Below are 18,697 nucleotides of genomic sequence, written 5' to 3' on the forward strand. Positions count from 1 at the left end.
CAGGAGCTGGAACAGGATTGAACCAGGTGCTGGTACATGGGATGCGTCTTCACCTCTAGGCCCAACTCCTGCCCCTAACCTGATCTTATAAATCCAAGTGCCCCATATTCGATAGAGAGCGTGCATAAAAGAAAGCAGGCAAAATCCTTCCCCTTCCTGACCTGGCCAGGGTTCCACAGGCTGGTCTGTCCCTGTGCCTTCCCCTTTGCCTTACTAAGGCTTGGGAGATCCTTGATAAGGCCTCACCATGGTGACGCCGATGGACCCTGCGTTTCGGCTTTGTTTGCTCTCCCAGCCACCTTCCCAGGCAGCAGCTGACTTGAGCCATTTCGGACCAGGCAGTGGGGAGACAAGCTGGGGGCTTGCAGCTCACAGCGTCCCTTGGGATTCCTACTAGAGACGTCTGGCCGTGGCAGAGAAAAGCGCCCTGCAGCTCAGCCGTGGTGCTTCTCCCCTGAATGTGGCCTCCAGGAAGCTGGGGAGTGAGGTCCTCTGCTCCCCGGAAGCAGCCTTGCCTTCTTCGCTGTGGAAGACTAAGGGCGGTGGGCACTGTTTCTGCAGTACCAGCCATCCCGTGCTGGGCGCCTAGTCAGCTGGGAGCTGAGCACAGGGGACCGGGCACAGCTTGTCCCCGCCCACCAGGGCTTCATTGCCTGCTGTCATTTAGCTGTTATCTGGCCTTTCAGGGGAATGTACCTTACCCCTTTGAACACCCACATTGAAAGCCTTTGACCTTTTTAATGAAATCTTCCCATCCGAGCGGATGTAGGAAAGTGTGACTACTGTGCATACTTCCTTAAACACAGAACACCATGGGGTCGTGTTTTCATTGTGCACGGTCATGGCTACAAACCTGGCTCCTGCCCGCTGCTCCCGGGCACGGATGCTCCCAGGGCCTGGAGGAGGTCCTGTTTTCCTGCACCACGCAGCCCGGGGCTGCTGGGCCTCTTGTGTTTTCACACTCTCCTCCCTCTTCTCCTTTATCAATTGCTCTTCTGGGCTCTGCACTCGGTGCGTGTGAACTACAGCAGCATTGTACCAGCAGCAGGAGGGGGCAGGCTGAGAGTGAGGCCCCAGAGGGTTGGTGTTTTTTTTATTTTTCATAAAAGACTTATTTATTTGTTTGAAAGACAGACATAGGGAGAGACTCGCAGAGAGAGAGGAAGCAATCTTCCATCTGCTGGTACAGTTCCCAAATGGCACCAACAGCCAGGGCTGGGCCATGCTACAGCCAGGAGCCCGGAACTCCATCCGGGTCTCTAATGTGGATGGCAGAGGCCCAAGTACTCGGACCATCTTCTGCTGCTTTCCCAGGAACATCAGCAGGGAGCTGGATTGGAAGGGGAGTAGAGCAGGCAGGACGTAAGCTGGTGCTCTGACGTGGGATGCCGCATCCCAAGCAGTGCCTTACCTGCTGTGCCAGAATCCCTGCCCCTGCTTCTTGATCTCAAAAGTGTTGAGTCCCCCAGGCATGTGCATTCCGTTGGCACTGCCTTGTTTCGCATTTATGCCCACTTGTGCAGATTATAGCATGACAGATAAGGGGCCTCGCCTCGTTATGCCATGCCCTTATCTGGCTCTGGGTGTGGCGGGGACCGTGGACACACCGAATTATCAGTGAACCTCCCCATCAGTGAGATGATACAGAATTTAGTTGAATATAACCCAGGTAGACCACTAGACAGGAAGCAAGCGTTCCCATGGTGCATGCAAAAAGGTAGTACGAGGGGCAGGTGTTTGGCCCAGAACTCGAGACACCAGCATCCCACCTTGGAGCGCCTGGGTTCAGTGCCAGCTCCTGCCTCCAGCTTCCTGCTCACGTGGACCCTGGGAGGCAGTGGTGACAGCTCAAGTGATTGGTTCCTGCCACCCACATGGGAGACTTGGATTGAGGTCCTGGCTTCTGGCTCTGCCTCTGGCCCAGCCCCACCATTGTGGGCATTTGGGGAGTAAACCAGCAGGTGGGAGCTCTTTCTATTTCCCTCTCATTTCTCAAAACAAAACAAAACCGTCCAAACAGTGTGACAGTAGACCTTTGTCAAAATGGGGTGCTAATTTCAGCTCCTCCACTTATTTGATTCCTCTGTGCCTTAGTTTTCTCATTTATAGAATGGGCCGATTATGATGGCTGGTTCATGAGGTTGTAAGGATTAAATGAGGTCATGGCTGCCAAGAATGGCTCAGCACAATACCTGGCTCATAGGAAGTGCTTGGTGACATTAATAACAGTAGTGAAGCTGCTTAAGTGAGAGAGGGGGGCATGGTATGTGCTCTGGGGTTTCTCTGAGGACGGGTCCTGTCTGTCGAGGACTTCATCCCCCTCCTTCCCCTCTGCCAGGCCCCTGGGAGGGTGTTGTTTGGCCTCAACCCTTGAAGGTTATTAATGCGGAAATGTTAGGGCAGGAGATTTCTACAGCCTTTGAATAATAGACATTTGGAAAATTAAATATATCTGTCAAGTGTGCCATAAATCTTAGCTGTTTAGGAAGGTGAGAAATTAAAATTGCAAAACAGCTGGGAGGGAGGGGGCCTGTCCAGCCTCCTCCTGTGTGGTCTGTGGGCAAGGAGGGAGCTGGTGAGAGTGGGTGGAGCAGGAACAGACCCTGGGCAGAGGGGCTGCCGGCCGCTGCAGGCCATCAGCTTGGCTGAGTCTGCAGTCTAGATGGCTTGGATAGAGTCTCTCCCTTTGTGCCCTCCTCCTCTCCCTCCCTCTGTTCCTCTGTCCTTTCCTCCATCCGTTCTTAACTTCCATTGATTTATTTGAAAGGTAGAGAAAGAGAGAGAGAAATCTTCCATCTTCTGGTTTACTCCCCAAATGGCTGACATGGCCAGGGTTGGGCCAGGCTGAAGCCAAGAGCCCAGAACTCCATCGAGCCACCCATCTCCCATGTGGGTGGCAGGAGCCCAAGCGCTTGGGCCATCATCTGCTGCCTTCTCAGGAGCATTAGCAGGGAGCTGGGTCCGAAGCGGAGCAGCAGGGACTGGAACCAGCGCTCTGACGTGGCATGCTGGCATTGCGAACGGTGGCTTGACCTGCTGTGCCACAGGCCGGCCCCTCCCTCTGTGTTCTCCATCTGCACTGGGGCTGCCCCTGCCAGGCTTCAAGCCTGCCCCTCCCCTCTCCCCTTGGTGCTTTGGCCTTTTTTCCTGCCTCCCTTCCCCCGCTTCAGAGGAAGCAGGGCGGCGCCCTAGCGAGGGAGGCGGGAGCAACAAGAGGAGGGCAGAGCTATACTGAGACTCCCCAGAAGGCACCCCTGCTCCAGCCAAGGCCAAAGCCAAGAGAGGGTCTCCTGTATAGACAGGGCTTCCCAGCACACACCCAAGGGGCAGCTCACGTGCCCCAGGCGTCAGAACAGCAGAGAAGGACTTGGTTCTGTTTTCCAGAACACGGCGACCCACGTGTGCTTCCTCTCCTCTTCAAGCCCCGAGATGACCCAGAGAGAGGCAGCCCCCCACCCCCCTTACCTTTCCCCCTCCTGCCTTCTCCCCTGGTCCTCTGTTAAAGTTTGACTCTTTACTACACTAGTCACATCTAGTGACAGGGGCACTATTTGGTCCTTTTTTTTTTGTTTTGTTTTGTTCATAGCTCAGAGCCACCTCGCAGCCTTGCTGTCTTCACACATTCATTCAACAGTTAGGTGTGAGTGGCTGGAACGTGCCTGATGTGCTCACGTCAAGCGCACGCTCCCAGAGAGCTCGCAGTGTAGTGAAAGAGCACAGGAGTCGACCTGGGGAGCTGCCTCAGGCTGGCACAAATAAGGAACCAGGGAGGACTTCCTGGAGGAGGTGGTAGCTGGGCTGAGTCTGGAAGGATGTTATGAAGCTGGAGGAAAAGCTTGCACAAACACATGGAAATGAGTAGAGACTTGTGTTTGGGTCAAGGCTAGCAGGCTGGAGCCAGGGGTGCCAGTGGGGGAGAGAGGCAGCCAGGGAGGTGACAGTTATCAGGTCACAGAGAACCTTGCATAGCAGGCTGAGGGTACCAGCAAGGCACGGTGGGGAACAGGCTGAGACCCTCTGGTGGTTGTAGCGGCTGGATGACAGGGGGCAGAAAAACCAGGAGGCAGCCACAGACAGCAGAGAGAAAGGTATGTGGCTTGAACAAACGCTGGAGGTGGGCTCAGTACTTGGTGATGATTGGACATGGGGGTGGTCTGTGTGGGGAGGAGAGGAGCCAGGGCTGGGAGACCAGACTGGACAGTTGCTTGCCAGATACGCCTGGTTCAGCTGCGTGGTGATGGCCTTAGACCACAGGGCGGTAGGATGCATGTGACTATCAGAGACATCAGTCACTGGCCCAGCTCCTGGGACCCCTGTTAGAAGCAAGGAAGTAGACTCTGTATCAGACACAGCCTGCGTGTGCTGTTGGCCTTTTCTGACTTGTGGTCTGGGGATGGCGTGGCCCTGGGTGTCGCCTGTCCCTGGGTACCAGCATATGACTTGGGAAGCCAGCTGCTCGGAAGCCCTCAGCCCAGCTTCTGGGAGACGCTGTGGGTCCCTTCCAGGTTCCCCATATCCCAGCTTCCCTTGACCCCAGGGAAGAACTTGTGGATCCGGACAAGCTTGTAAGAGCAGATAAGCACATCCCTGAGGTGGGGGTTTCTGAGAGTCAGAAACTTTCTGGAGTCAGATGTGGACTTGTGCAAATCCCCATGGAGAGCTGAGTTCAGTCCTGGGCCAACCAGGTACCGGTTGTGGGTGGGGTGGGTGGGTTTGGTGCCCTCCTCCGCTAGCCTCTTCCCCCAGCCTCACGCATACATCCCCGAAGTTCTGGAACTGTATCCTTTGCCTCTCTTGCATCCGAGGGGATTCCATGTGGTGCTCCCAACTCCCCTCCACCCCTCCCCGGGAACATCCCCAAAACGCACCTCTTGTTCACACCGCCTACTCAGCAAATTCCCCCAGCGGCTTCTCTTATGCACCCTTTGTGCCAGTTCTGGCGTGGGCTGTGCCTCCTGTCTGCCTCCCCGCCGAGCCCCAGAGACCCGCAGACCGTCCATCAAGGAGCAGGTGGTCCCAGGGCGCCTCCGGGACCGGCCGGGTCGTGAGAGGCCTGTGTAGCTGGTCAACTGGGGTTACGGACTGGGGACGGATTGCGGGCCTGAGCCCACGGGCGGCGGCGGCGGCGAGCCCCGGCGCCCCCTCCTGGCCTGCTCGCCCTCCCCGCCCTCCCCGCGTGCGCCCTAGCGCTAGGCCTCCGTTACTCTGGCAACTGGCCCCGCTCAGTCGGCACCAGGCAGCTGAATCCAGCTCCTTGTTACGGGGGAAAATGCTCCTATTGAAGCCGCCGAGCGGAGCTTCGGGCCTTTCATTGCAAGCGGCGCCATCGGCTTCCATTTGTAAACTTATTAGTGTGAGTGCGCCGGGAGAGGGCCCGGGGATGCGGGGCCGAGGGAGCGACGGCGCCGCATGCTAAGCAGACCCGCCCCGAGGCTCCCTCCTCGCACAGCCGCTGTCCCAGCCTTGCCCTTGGCCCCGTCGGCTCGGATTCCTCGACGTTCCTCTACCCCGGGGTGGGCGCGCACGCTTGGGAAGAGGCGTCTTGTGCCTCCAGGCTGAGGGTTCCTCCCCCAGAGAGAGGGACGGCTCCCCGGGCCCCGTGACCCCGAGTGCCAGGGCTGGCTGTGGCCCGGAGTGGCACCTGCGCGGGCACTCTACACCGCGCCGCTTCGTTCCTAAAGGGCAGTGGCGGCGGCCGCGGCGCCCCCTGCCTGTCGGGGCCCTCGAAGCTCCAGAGTGGGCCGCCGCCGGCGGGCTGATTGCCTCCAGCCCCGGACTCTGCACAAGGGCCGCTCTTTGTTTACTGTTCCTCTTCCCTCCCCCGCTTCCTTACGCCCACCTCCTCCCTTTCCGGCTATCTGCTGCGCCCGAGGAGGGGTCCAGTGCCACCGCGTCCTCCCTCTCCGAGTGGCTCGTTAATCCGTGGGGCACCCTTTGCGGGGGAGACCGTCTGCCGCACGCTCTCCTGGGCACACGCAGTGCTGTGGGCGCGGTGTGGGAGGCCTGTCCGCGGCGCGTTCCGCCGGCTGTTGCGCGGGGAGGGGTAGGGGGTGGGCAAGCTGGGCCGCCCCGCCGCCGTCGGGAGCACACGGGCACGCACGGGCTGCCGCCTCGCCTGGATTTGCCTGCAGCTGCTGACCTCATCAAGGCTCCCATCACGGAGGCGCGCATGGCCGAAGGACCCTACAACGCCGAGCTAAGTGGCCGCAAAGATCCTGCCAGCCCCCCTGGAAGCCCACTTCGTGAAGAGCTGCGGCGTCCCCCTTCCTTTAATTAGCAGGAGGGAGCTGGACAAGTTGTTACAACTGCAGGGAATACGATAAAAGATGGCTTTGTATTAGTGTGGCAAATTTTATTAAACCGAGAGGAAGGGTAACAAACATGACAGCCGTGTGTGTAGTGCCTCCTGAATTTGTAATAACCCAATCTTCTTCTGAATCATCCCTGCGTTGGCAAACGGAATATAAAGCATTTAACAGATCCAATATAGTCAGAGGTACAACAGAGAACAGCCGAGAGGAGAGGGACAGGGAGAAGCCCAGGGCCTGCAGTCCAGGGCCTGCTCGCCCGCTAATGAGGCCCAGCAGAAATACCGGGCCTGGCTTGAGGCTTTGTCTCATTAATTACCGCCGGGCCCTGGCTGGCTGCTACAGCTCAGTCTTCCCACTTAGAATTCAGAGGTGATATCTGGCCACATGAGGAAAACTTGACTAATAGCACATTAGTTGGTAGGGAATGGACACAGCCATCCTCGAAAGGGAGTGCGAACGCAGGAGATGCAGGTGGGTGAGCTGAGGCCCTGGCAGCTCTGAGTGCGGGTGCAGCTTTGGCCCTTGCGGTGGAAGGGGAAGGATGTATTCGTCGTGTGTTGGCTGTGTTGGAAGCAGGTGTTGTGACTTGTATGATAGAGCGCTGAGCCAGACTCAGCGAGGTTAAGTCCTGCAGCCGAGGGCTAGTACCAGGCAGCCTGGATTTGCTCCTGGCTTCTTTGCCTATTACCCAAGGCCTCTGATTTTATTTGACAAATGAAAAGGCAAAAAAGAAAATCTTCCTTTGTGGAGGCCATTTAGAGAGCAATTGTAGCTCTTGAGCTGTAAGGGATTTCAGGAGATCTTCTGATCTGGGTAAGATATCCTTCACCTGGCTTTCCGGAGGGAGTCCCTGGGGCCCAGGGATGCTGAGCCGCCTGGCCAGGGCCGTGCAGCCAGGAAGTGATGGGGAAAGGGCAGACTTCAGATTCCCTTGTACTCCTGAGACTGCAGGAGGTGAGCGCAGGTGACCTGTGGACTACACCAGGCAGCACTGGCACTGTGGCTCTCTGGTCCAGTTTCCTGAGTGGCAGATAGCACAGTCAAGTGGATTCAGTAGCTATTAATGGGTGGCTGTCGGCTAAGGGGGAGTTTTTAGGGTCCTGCCACAGGTGTTTGTCCTTGTTCTTACCTCCACGTTTTTGCTGTGTTGACTATGGGAATTAAGACTCAAAAAGTTCTCAAAAGCAGGTAGGAGAGGGGTTGGAGAGTGGAGTGAGCTGAGCTAAGGTTTTGGATAGATGCATGGATACGTGGTCGAAGGCCTGGAATGCCGGGACCCGAAGAGTGGCCAGCGCTTCCTGAGCAGGGGAGAGAGAGGGAATGGTGGCATCCAGGACTGAGCGAGAGGTCCCTGGCCACTCCAGCAAGGCCGTGTGCCCTTCCAGACACTGTGCCCAGCCCTGGGTGGCGAGTAGGGATCTGATGTCTACTGGAGGGTGTCTCTGGGGACTGTGGCGGCACACTGCAGGGCCTTTCAAAGTCATCCGTCCTGTTCCCTTGTTGCAAGGCAGGAGTGGACTGAAAACATCCCTTCCTAAAGGCAGCCGCCTGGGAGCTGAAAATCTCCGAGGAAGGCCCACGAGCTGTTCTGCGAAAGCGGGCAAGCGCTGCCTTGCAGTAAGTTCCCCCTGGTGTCCTGCTGAGCTTCCACTGCTGTCTTCTGTCTGGTCCTCAGTGGAGGCTGACGCACACTGCCCTCGTCCCCATCACTCTCCCGAGGGTGCAAGGCGGTGTTTATGTGTCGCCTCTCCTCCCCTTCCATCCTTCCTGCCCAGAACCAAGCTCGAGGGGCTTCCCTCCCCACTCACCAGTGACTCACACACATCCCTCTCCCAGTGTGGAGAGGAAATGAGCAAAGCATTGCTGTTAAAAAAAAAAAAAGAAGGAGAAGAAGAAGACAAAAATATGTAATACAACCCCAGGCTCCAGTTTGGGTTTGCAAAGTGGAAAACAAAACAGAACCATTTCCCAGGTACTTTTATGTTATTGCCTCTATAATGTGCCCCAAAATATTTTCCCAGTGATTCATCTACAATCCAATAAGAACAACGGCTGTTGCCATTCGGATGAAAGGAGCTGAGGTGCATTAGCAAGCGATTTGCTTTTATGAAGGAGAAGTGGCACAGGTGTTTAGAACCATTTGCCTGCGGCACCGAGGTCTATGCCCGGGGCAGCTGCAGCTCCAGGCAGGGCAGCTGGCACCGCTGCAAGTTGTATCACAGACTCCGTGGTTCATAGGAGGAAGGGCTACCTGTGGAGGGAGCTTTTAAGTTCATTGCTTTGGTCTCCTGCCGTTCAAGGGTATCTTTAAACATTGTGACTACCAGTTTGCAAAGGTGCTTTCTATGGACCGTGGGACTTGATGGTGCTAGTCGCTTGGGGACTGAAACAGATACCATCCCTGATTGACAGGTGAGAAAATAAAGGTTCTGAGTTGTCTACTGCTTTGTTCAAGCTTAAAAGGCCCCTCTTATTTCTGTAGAAGAGAACCCCTTGCGAATGTCTAGGATTTTTTGTGTCTTGCCTAAAAGGTGGGAACATATAGTAAGTGTCAGCTGTGAGAAGAGAGGGTCATTAGCCAGGAGACAGGCCTGGCCAAGAGGACCCTCACAGTGGCAGGGGAGACTTCCTGGGCCCCACTCTGGTGATGGATGCTTGGAGGTTGGGGGTGGGAGAGCACTGTTGTCCCGACAAGGTGGGCAGGGCCTGGGAAGGGTGAGATGGGAACCCAAGGGTGGCTGTACGCATACACACGAGGACCAAGCAGGCTGGCTGGGCAGATGTCCCTGTCTCACTGCTTTCCATCTGTGTTTCCATGCGAGTAGGCAAGTCTTCTTGTCATTCTAGTCTCATTGTTGATGCTTCTTGGAATCAGGGCCAGGGACCCATTTCCATTGCAAAGCATTGAGGGAAGGGGCTGGTGGCTGCTCCTGGCACCACCCTGTCTTTGGTGTGGATCATGAGAGACCCCAAGGCCAGGTGAAGCTTAGGTGACAGGGTTCCAGGTGGAAGAGCCTGCTGCCTTGGCTCACCTGAATCCTCCCTCCACTGCCAGCCACAGAGGACATGAAAAAATGAATTGTGAGACTAGCTGGTGGTTTGCAAGTCACATAGCATTAAGATGCTCTAATTCTGTGTCTTATCCCCTCCTCACCCTTAGAAGCAATGGCTTTTGACTTGTAGCTGTTTCTTCAGAGATTTCTGTATCTCCACAGTTCTAAGTAGTAGTCTGCTTGCTATATTTATTTACTTTTTTCTTTAAAGATTTAGTTGTTTATTTGAAAGGCAGAATTACAGAGAGGCAGAGGCAAAGACAGAGGCAGAGGCAGAGAGAGAGAGAGAGATATCTTCCATCCACTGATTCACTCCCCAGATGGCTGCATTGGCTGGAGCTATGCCTATCCAAAGCCAGGAGCCAGAAGCTTCTTCTGGGTCTCCCATGCAGGTGCAGGAGCCCAGAGACTTGAGCCATCTTCTACTGCTTTCCCAGGCCACAGCAGAGAGCTGGATAGGAACAGCCAGGACCCGAACCAGCACCAATATGGGATGCTGGCACTGCAGACCTTGGGTTTAACCTGCTGCACCACAGCACCGGCCCCTGCATTGCTCTATTAATGCATCAATGTATACATTGTTGATTGACTTAAATTATGGTAACAAGGACTTCTACCCTGCCATCCCCTTGGATTCTTACCTTTCCCCCATAGATCATATTTAGACTTCGTCAAATCAATATTCAGAATGTTCGTTATAATATCTATCTGAGTATCATTCACAGCTGGCTATTGTATTACAGCTGCAATAGCTCTTGTTTTGTTCTGAGGTTGATGACTGCCTTGCTTAATCACTTGCTCGTATTTTCTCTGTACTTCCTGATGACAGCCTCTGGGAACAGTCTTCCCCAGATCCGTGTCTTGGGATGGTCAGTCAGTTCCAACTTGTGTCTCGGAGGCATTGCTCCTGGACACCTCCGGTCTGTCTGCACCACTCTCTCGGGGCGTCTGCCTGGCTGCTACCGCGGGATTTCCCTCTGCCCTCCCTGTCCCTGGAATGCCTTTTGTCTTTCCATGACTTACATTCCCTGTTCCTGGGATCTCGCCTCTTCCTCTTTCTGCATGCACTGCATTGTTTTGATGCATCCTGCAGGTTAAGATGTGCAGGGGCCGGCGCTGTGGCACAGTGGGTTTAAGCCTCTGCCTGTGATGCCAGCATCCTGTGTGGAAGCCAGTTTGATTCCTGGCTGCTCCTCTTCTGATCCAGCTTCCTGTTCATGTGCCTGGGAAGGCAACAGAAGATGGCTCAAGTGCTTGGGCTCCTGAACCCACATAGGAGACCCAGATGGAGTTCCAGGCTCCTGGCCTTGGTCTGGCCCAGTCCAGGCAGTTGCAGCCATTTGAGGAGTGAACCAGTGGATGGAAGACTCTCTCTCTCTCTCTCTTTCTCTCTCTCTCTCTCTCTCTCTAACTCTGCCTTTCAAATAAATATATGCTTGGCCAAGGAGATGGTGATGACAGTCCCCGTGAGCCGCTGCACATTCTGAGCTGGCTGCCTCTGCACCCAGTGCACACAGCCTCTTATCCCCGGGCCTAGGGCTCCTTCTTCCTATGTCCCACGAGTTCCCTCTGCTTAGGTAATTCCCTCACCCTGCTGGGGACTTTGATGTCTTAAAAAGGCTGATTGTGTCCCCCTGCGTGCACACTCGTGCGTGCTAGAAGTGTGACTTGCACCAGGCCTGCTAGTTCAGTCTGGAGCTCTGATCCTGACTCCTTCTCCCACCAGGGCCCCCCTAGCCTTCACCACCCATCATCTGCCTGGCCTCACCTCTCCTCCTTCTCTCCGGCCAGCCCACTTTGATGTCTGCCTCTCTGACATCCTGTGCCTTTGCCTAGGCCAGCAGGCCTCGGACGTGATCTGTAGGAGAAGACCCCTGGGAGGCGGCCTGGGTCTTTACACTCTTCTGGGTGGCTGATCACCTGGTGGTGGGGACCAAGGTTTACTCACAAGAATTCAGCCCATAACTAACACAACCCCTCTGCAACCTACTTGATAGCCTTTATATGGAGGAAGGCCTGGATCAGGCAGGTCCGAGAGGTCACATGTAGGAGAGGGGTGGGGGTGGGGCTCACCTGAAGTCCCTGGCAGCTCGCAGGTGTAAGCACATGGAGGTGCAGACAGGGAGTGAGCACCTGTCTGCTTCACAGGGGGCCCCTGGGGATATTCGGATTTGTGTGGCTTGCCTCGAGGAGGCTGTCTCCACACTGAGTTCCTTCCCCAGCTTTCCTCTTTCACCACTTTCTCCAAAAGCTTTGCTTCTCTTGGGACATTTTCCAGGCAGAGTGGAAGCAAGATGGCAGTTCATGGCAGAAGTCATGCATAAATAAAACCCCCAGATCACTCCCAAACCCTGCATTTGTTCCAGTGTCACCCACTAAGCCTCTCCCAGAGCTGCAGAAGGGAACAGCACTGATTGATTTGTGTCTTTCCCCTTTGGGTTTTCTCTGCTTCCTCCTTCATCTAATTGAGGTACAAATTAGCAATGAAATGACCCCAGTCAGGCCATTAAATATTCGGCAAGAAGATGGAAAGGCAAGAGGCCTCTGTAATGCATAAATTAGGTAATCAGCCCGAGAGCCATTGAGAGGTAATGACATTCCATCCATCCATCCAGCCCCTCCTCCACGCATCTACCTGTCCATCCATCCATCCACCCACCCATCCATCCCCCATCTGTCCATCCACCCACCCATCCGCCTGTCCACTCACCAATCCCTCACTGATCTAGTAAAATTCCAAGATCTAGTGTTGTAAAATCAGTGTCTTTTAGTGTGAGGTATTTAAAGTGTATTTAAAGCCAGGTGACCTGCTGTGGCTTTTAATTACCCCAAGGCCGTGAATCAGGTCGGGTTTCCCAGCTTGGTGTGGTGTCTGGGGATGCCGCTGCTTGGGCTGAAGGGCAAGCCGTATGCTGGAGTGAGAGCCCATACTGTTTGTTGTTGGGGATGGTGATGCTTGATCAATAAAGCTAATCCTGCCACTGTCATCCGGGTATAAATCTTAAGCCATGTGCGAGAATTTCCCCTTGAATGTGATGCTTCGGATGCTCAGTCAGACTCTCTGTAGGTTCCCAGGGCTGAGGCCTGATTAAAAAGACCTTGGCAGTTGGCTACGGAGGAGAAGTTGAGCGGGTAACAAGGAGTTGCTCAGGCCTCATTGCCCGCTTCTCAGCCAAGCCCACACCCACGACGGCTGAGGACCTGAGCCTCTGCTTAGCTTGCTCTGGCTCTAGCCCGTGGCCCCGCGAGGTTCTGCTCAAATCTTGTTTCCCTGAGTGGGAGGAGGAGGGGTAGCTGAGGGCAGGAAGACAGGACTGGAGCACTTGGGATTTAGCGGGACCTCTGAGCAGTTTACAAGAGGACTGGCAAGTCTTATGGGGGCACCCGGGATGGACGGAGGAGAAGGGTGAGGCCTGGGCTTGCCATCAGCCGGCCCTGGTCCTGGCTACCATGGATGGCGTACGCCTGGGTCTGAATCTGGAGCTGGGAAGCCACAGAGGTCTGGGGCTTGTGGTTCAGGAGCTCTCCCAGCCTCCAGGTCCAGAGCTGGCCCAGGCTCCTAGCTGAGCTGTGCTCTCCCTGGGTCCTTCTTGCAGCTCTGTCCTGACCACAGCAAGGCTGATGGCAAGGCCTTGGGGCTCCTGCCAGCCCATCTCGCTGACTCACACATTGGGAGCTGCTACCCTGGAGAGGCCTGGGAACATCCCCTGACATAGCCAACATGTCCTCTTGCCCCCAGGCCCGGCTCCAGTGCCTCAGGCATAGACCATATGCTATGAAATGCAATGCTTTGTTATGTGACTTCTCGCCAGCCTAATCAGAAGCTTCTTAAGAGCAAATCATACATGTCTTCACTGTCCCACATACGCCTTGGCCAGCGCAGGTGTCTGGCAAGGGCTCCTTGAATGCTGAAATTGAGCAGTGGCCGTGGGTATGTGATTATGCCCAGGGAACGGTGCTAGAAGCAGCCAGCCAAGATCAAGTCTCTGGGCCGGATGGATGCCCCTAGTTTTAGGTCTTCTTCCAAAGAGGAAATGAGGGAGGGATGGCAACAGCAGTGTCCGATATAGCAAGCACTTTCCACAGAGACTGTTGTAACACCTTACGTACAGGATCTCGTCTCTCTTCACCATAACCGTGTGAGGCTGGTGTTCTTGCTACTCCCACGTTATATGTGAAGCACTGGAGGCTCCTGGCTTGGTCATTCCCAGTCCCAGTTTGTCTCTTTGCTTTTGAATGTCATAGAACTCTCTGTCTCCTCTCATTACTTTCGTTGCTCTTCCTGGCTGTTTGTCCTTCTGCAGGACTTGAAAGCTGCGTAAGGGCGAGACTGTGCCTGTCTTGCTCATGGCTGGAATCCATGCTGTTTGGCACATGGGTAGTATGGAGTAAGAACTTCATAAATGCTTTTGAATGAATGAGCAAACAAATTCTTAGTGCGTCACTTGGTCTTCATGAAGTCCTCCATCATCCATCTGCAGGAAGGGGTGATCTTTCCTCTCCGTCTCCCCATAATGGCTGCCGAGCAGAGGGGCATCCCAGAACCAGGCTTCTCTGTTTCACAAGTGTTCATTTTTTTTTTCTTTTTTGATTACATGAGCAAGCCGGTGAGAGAGGGCCTCACCCCCAGCCCAGCCGGGAAGCAGCTACTGCGCATGCGCAAGCCGGCCAGGGCGCCCACGGTCCTGAGCTTCCCCCATACAAGGTTTGGAGGGCTTGCTCAGGACAGCCTGCGTGCTCCTGGGCCGGCCTCTGCCTCTAGTTAGGACTTGTGGCCTGTTTGGAGCACCATGCTGGCTCCTACAGCCAGCCCATTGGGTCCTCCGGGGCCTGCCTGCCCCCCCGTGCAAATGGCGGCCAGAAGCCAAGAGGGTCTAGGCCTCACCTTCCCGACCAAGTGCTTTTCCTAACCCCAGGAGTTGGCCAGGGCCTCACGTCTGAGCTGTCCCCACCATGGTGTCTTTCGGTGTGCAGCACTGTGTCTGCGTGCTCCCCGCACCCGCCTCCGCCCACGTCCCTTCCCCCTACAAGCGTTCATTGAGCACTTACTTTATGCCCATGTCTACGCTGAGTGGCAGGGACCTCAAGGAATTTCTGCCATCGAGGGGGCGTAAGGACTGCAGATGACACTGCCCGGAGGTCCCTTCCCTTGCGTTTCTCCTAAGGCCCTGCCCAGCTGTTGCTAAGGGAATTCTGCTTTCCCTGCTAGGGGTCCTGGGAAGGGGCGTGGTGCTCAGCAGCCTTGCAGGATTCAGAGGGCCCTGGACAGCCCCCACCCCACAGGGACCCAGGACAGGAGGTTCACTTGGGCACAGCAGTGCCAGCAACCTCAACCTCACCCCCTCTGTTGGAAAACGTGAGCATGGTGGCAAATTCTGGAAGAGTGCATGTTTTCCCGCCAGCCCACAGCTGGCTGGCCTGGGTGCCTGAGTGCTACTATCTTTCCATTTATTATCCTGCGGCACTCCTCCCCCTCTGCCTGCCCAGCAGTCGCCTTTCCCTGATTTAATTTTCACACCTCATTCAGTGGCTCCTCCTGACGCTTGTCTGCATCGTTTTACTTCTTGTCCCCCCTGGAATGCCACCCCCCCCCCCCATCCTCGCAGCCTGCCTCCCTGCCTGTGGCGTTTTTGCAGCAATCGCAAAGGGTTTTCTGTGCAGTGTACATGAAGCCGGTGCTGGCTGAGGCCGATCCGGGCGTGTGTTCATGAGAGCCTGGGCGTGGGCTTGGGGCTGTGCCTCACCTCTCCCAGACAAGAGCATGCACCTGGCTCTTTATTCTTTCCCCATCCTCCTTCTAGAAACTCCAGCCACCCTGCCTGCCTTCCGGGCCTCCTTGCAGACATGGGCAGGACCACAGTGGACCACCATGCCTCGTGCTTTGGAGCCAGGCAGCCGAAAGCCCTGGGTGCTGGGGAGGAGCCCGGGGAGCTGCTCAGAGGCCATCTAGATGGCTTCCTGCTGCAGCTGGCAGATTCACTCCCTTCTATTTCCTGGGAGGTGACCACAGGAAAACAAAGTATGAATGGCCATAATTTACTAGGCTCCTGGGTAAATTTGTATTTCATCCTGATTATCGAATGTGTCGCCTAATTGCAGCTATAAAAAGGAATGGTCCATCTTTCCCTTGAAAGCCCCGTGCCGGCTGATTGTTGTTTAATTAGTTGATTCCAGTGGTCGAGGGGTGAGTTTGGAATTACAATTACAGCTCCTATTATTTCAGGGAGATTGCTGAATTAATTAGTGGGACAATAGGATTTCTCATTGTTGACATCTTAAGAATCCACAATAATAACTTTAAAATTGGTTGCAATAATGGATGTTGGAAATAGATTTGTCTCGTCTGCTGGGCAAGACTGGACTTCAAGAAAAGTAGGGCTTCCCTTTCTACTCCCTCCCAAGGGAGGCAGCTGCTCTTGACCTGTGTGATCTTTGGCCGAGATGTTGGGGGTGGTGGAGGAGGGGTGGGGTCCACACACCTGTGCTCAGCTGTCTCATCACCTGGGCAGGTGGAGACCAAAGGCGATGTGAGACGAGAGAGAATAAAGGAAAAAGGAAAGGGTCCAACCAAGGATGTGCAGGGTTTAACCCAAGGTCAGTGTAGAGCAATGAGGCTTCCTGCTCTCAGGACCATGGACAGCCACCCTGTAGAGAAGGCCCAAGAGGGGCCAAGGCCAAGGCTGTGCAAGGAGTTGAGAGATGGATGGGTCCTTGTGAGCCTGTGTTCCCAAGGCCCCTCTGAGCAGGGCCAGAGACAAGTCAGTTGTTGTGTGGTGCTGGGTGACCTCTGGCCTCTGGTCAAGGTCTCACCCTCACTCCTGAACCAGTTGTGGTGGGGAGCTGGAAGATTCAGTTCCCTTAAGCATGCCCTTCCTTCCTTCCTTTTCTTGTCCTTTTCCCCCTCTCCCCAGGAGTCACCAGCGGCATCTTGTACTCTGGATATAAAAGAGAAATATTGCACTTTAGCTTCAGCAAGAGAGGTGATAATGAGAGCACAGGAGAAACTGTTTATCCAGGTGGTTAATATTTGAATAATCTTGAAGGTCATATGGCATCTTTGTTCCCAAGAAGGATTTCTACACTAGCCTGGGTGCAGGCACGGAGAAGGAGGCTGGGGTTCAGCACTGTCCTGAACTGTGCACCTGCTGGAGTTGGAGCTGGTGGTATGGTTGCTGCTGCCTGCGGACCCAGGTGACGCCTGCATAGGGATGGCCAGCTGGGCCTCCGAGGGGTGGAGTGGACTGGACAGGCAGGGGTCCTGTGGGAAGTACAGAAGGGGATGGTGGTGCTTTCTTGGCTTAGAGGGGGCTTCTTCCTTCTGGTTATGAAAACAGCTGCTCAGTGACAGATGGACGGGAGCCCTTTCCAGACCCTGTCTCCTGGGTGCTCCTCTTCCTGTTTCCCTCAATCACATCTCCCCACAACCTTCCAGAGCTAGCCCTCCTCCTGGGGACAGAGCAGCTAAGGGGCTTCTTGGAAGGCACTTCAATAAGATTTAATGGGACATTTTTGCTAGACTGGGGGATTATAAAACCCACTAATTTAGAGAGTGGGGGGATCACAGAGTCATTTTTTCTGTCGGCTAGGAAAGGCCAGAAAGAAAATTATGCTCATCTGTGCCCTCCTAGCTCCATCCCTCCCCAGCAAGACCACTGGACTGCTGCCAGGCAGGCCCAGAGCACCTGCTGGACAGAGCCTTTCCTACTGGCAGCAGGTGCAGGTGCTGGCTGAGGGCTTAATGAGGGGTCAAGCCAGCCACGTGCCCCTGTGCGGGCTCCAAGGCTGCAGCTGCAGCCCGTGCGTCCGCTCACACCTTTGGTTCCTTGCAGCTGGCTTTCTATAGCCTTGATCTGCCAGGTCCTGTGCTGTTGGCAGCGTGAGCTGGAATCAAAGGACGTGAGTTGGGAAAGGGGCAGTAGCCGTATTGGTGTGTGAGTGTGTGCGTGTCTGCATGTGCACATACGCGACAGAGTTGAACAGACGCAAAGACAGGGCAACCAGGAAGACACCGGGAGCTGGGGACAGGGAGAAGGACAGAAACTAGACCAGAGAGAAGGGACCCTGGTTGTGTTCCCTGAGCTGGGCTCTCGGGTCAAAGTTGATCTCCACTGTGTGTCGATACCAACCTTGACATGAAATGATAACCTGGAGGGACAGAGGTAGGCACATCCTGCAGACAAGGAAGGGGAGGCTGATGTTGTACCAGAGCAAGATCCCCTGGTGCTCCCTGGCCTGCAGCTCCACTCCAGGGCTGGGAGCATGCATGGCCGTGGACCTGAAAGGCAGAACCACTCACAACTGAGGTCACATAAAGAAGAGGGCGAGCAGGTTCAGCCGCTGCTTGTGACAGCTGTTTCCTGTGTCAGTGCTGATTTGACTGCTCCCCTTCTAGTCCAGCTCCCTGCTAGTGCCTGGGAAAGCAGCGGCAGGTGGCTTAATGCTCCACTTCTAGTCCAGATCCCTGCTAGCACGCCTGGGAAAGCAGCAGCAGATGGCTTAAGTGCTTGGGCCCCTGCCACCATATGAGAGACCTGGAAGAAGATCCTGGCTCCTGGCTTCAGCCTGGCCCAGCCCTGGCTGCTGCAGGCATTTGGGGGTGAATCAGTGGATGGAAGATGTGTCTGTCAGTCTCTCTGTCTCTCTCATCACTGTCTTTCAACTAAGTAAATAAACAGATCTTTTTAAAGAGGGGAGGGCATTATGGTAACCTCATGGGGTGGTCGTGGCTGTTAGACCTTCTGGGGCTTCCCAGGCCCCCAACACGTCAATGCTCTGTCTTCCTGTCTGCTGTAATAGGGGACGCATGATGCTGTGTGTGATGCTGGGTACTTGCATGGCTTTGCTTTCTCCACAGTATCGTGTAAAGGGGACCCTACGTATATAGGATGCACCCTGGTGGAAGTGGATCCTGAATCGCTACAACCACTCAGCCGCTGCCCCTCGGCGCTGGGAGCCGGCAGTCGGTAGAGCTCCAGGCTAGGCCAGGCTGTTCCCATTTCCCAGTGCAACTCCCCTGTGTCCTCCTTTCTTCCTTACCTGGCCTTGCCCCAGGGTGGCCGGGTTTGATCTCTGGTTCTGCTGCCCCCTGGCTATTGGGAGTCACAGGTTACGCACTCACAGCAAAGTCGGGGCCAGGTGGGAATTCCTTCCTCCAGGCACCGCTGTCCACCCTAGGGGTCACCTTCCCCCACCATGGTGAGTGTCCAGGAAGATTCAGAGGCAGCCTCCAGACCCCCACCTGAAGATTACAGTCCAGTTCAGTTAGCATTTATTGAGCACCCACTGTATGCCAAGCCCAGCCCTGGCAGCCTTGCTACCATGGAGGGGTAGGGG

General features: G+C 55.2%; 1 protein-coding gene across 8 annotated transcripts in view; it reads left to right on the forward strand.

The window, feature by feature from the left end:
- Positions 1–18,697, forward strand: part of GRIK4 (glutamate ionotropic receptor kainate type subunit 4) — a 433,666-nt gene that overhangs the window by 36,039 nt on the left and 378,930 nt on the right. For 2 of the 8 annotated variants that reach the window (XM_089313652.1, XM_089313657.1), the window contains exon 1: positions 7,443–7,928. The exons of 5 other annotated variants lie outside the window; for them this stretch is intronic. The gene's annotated coding sequence lies outside the window, so the exon portion shown is untranslated. Of the gene's footprint in view, positions 1–5,192; positions 7,125–7,442; positions 7,929–18,697 lie in introns of those variants that run through there. One more of the 8 variants, XM_089313655.1, reaches the window with a different exon arrangement.

This window comes from Oryctolagus cuniculus, chromosome 1 (genome assembly GCF_051225735.1).
Source record: "Oryctolagus cuniculus isolate XC-2025 breed Fujian yellow rabbit chromosome 1, ASM5122573v1, whole genome shotgun sequence".
Classification (NCBI taxonomy): Eukaryota; Metazoa; Chordata; class Mammalia; order Lagomorpha; family Leporidae; genus Oryctolagus; species Oryctolagus cuniculus.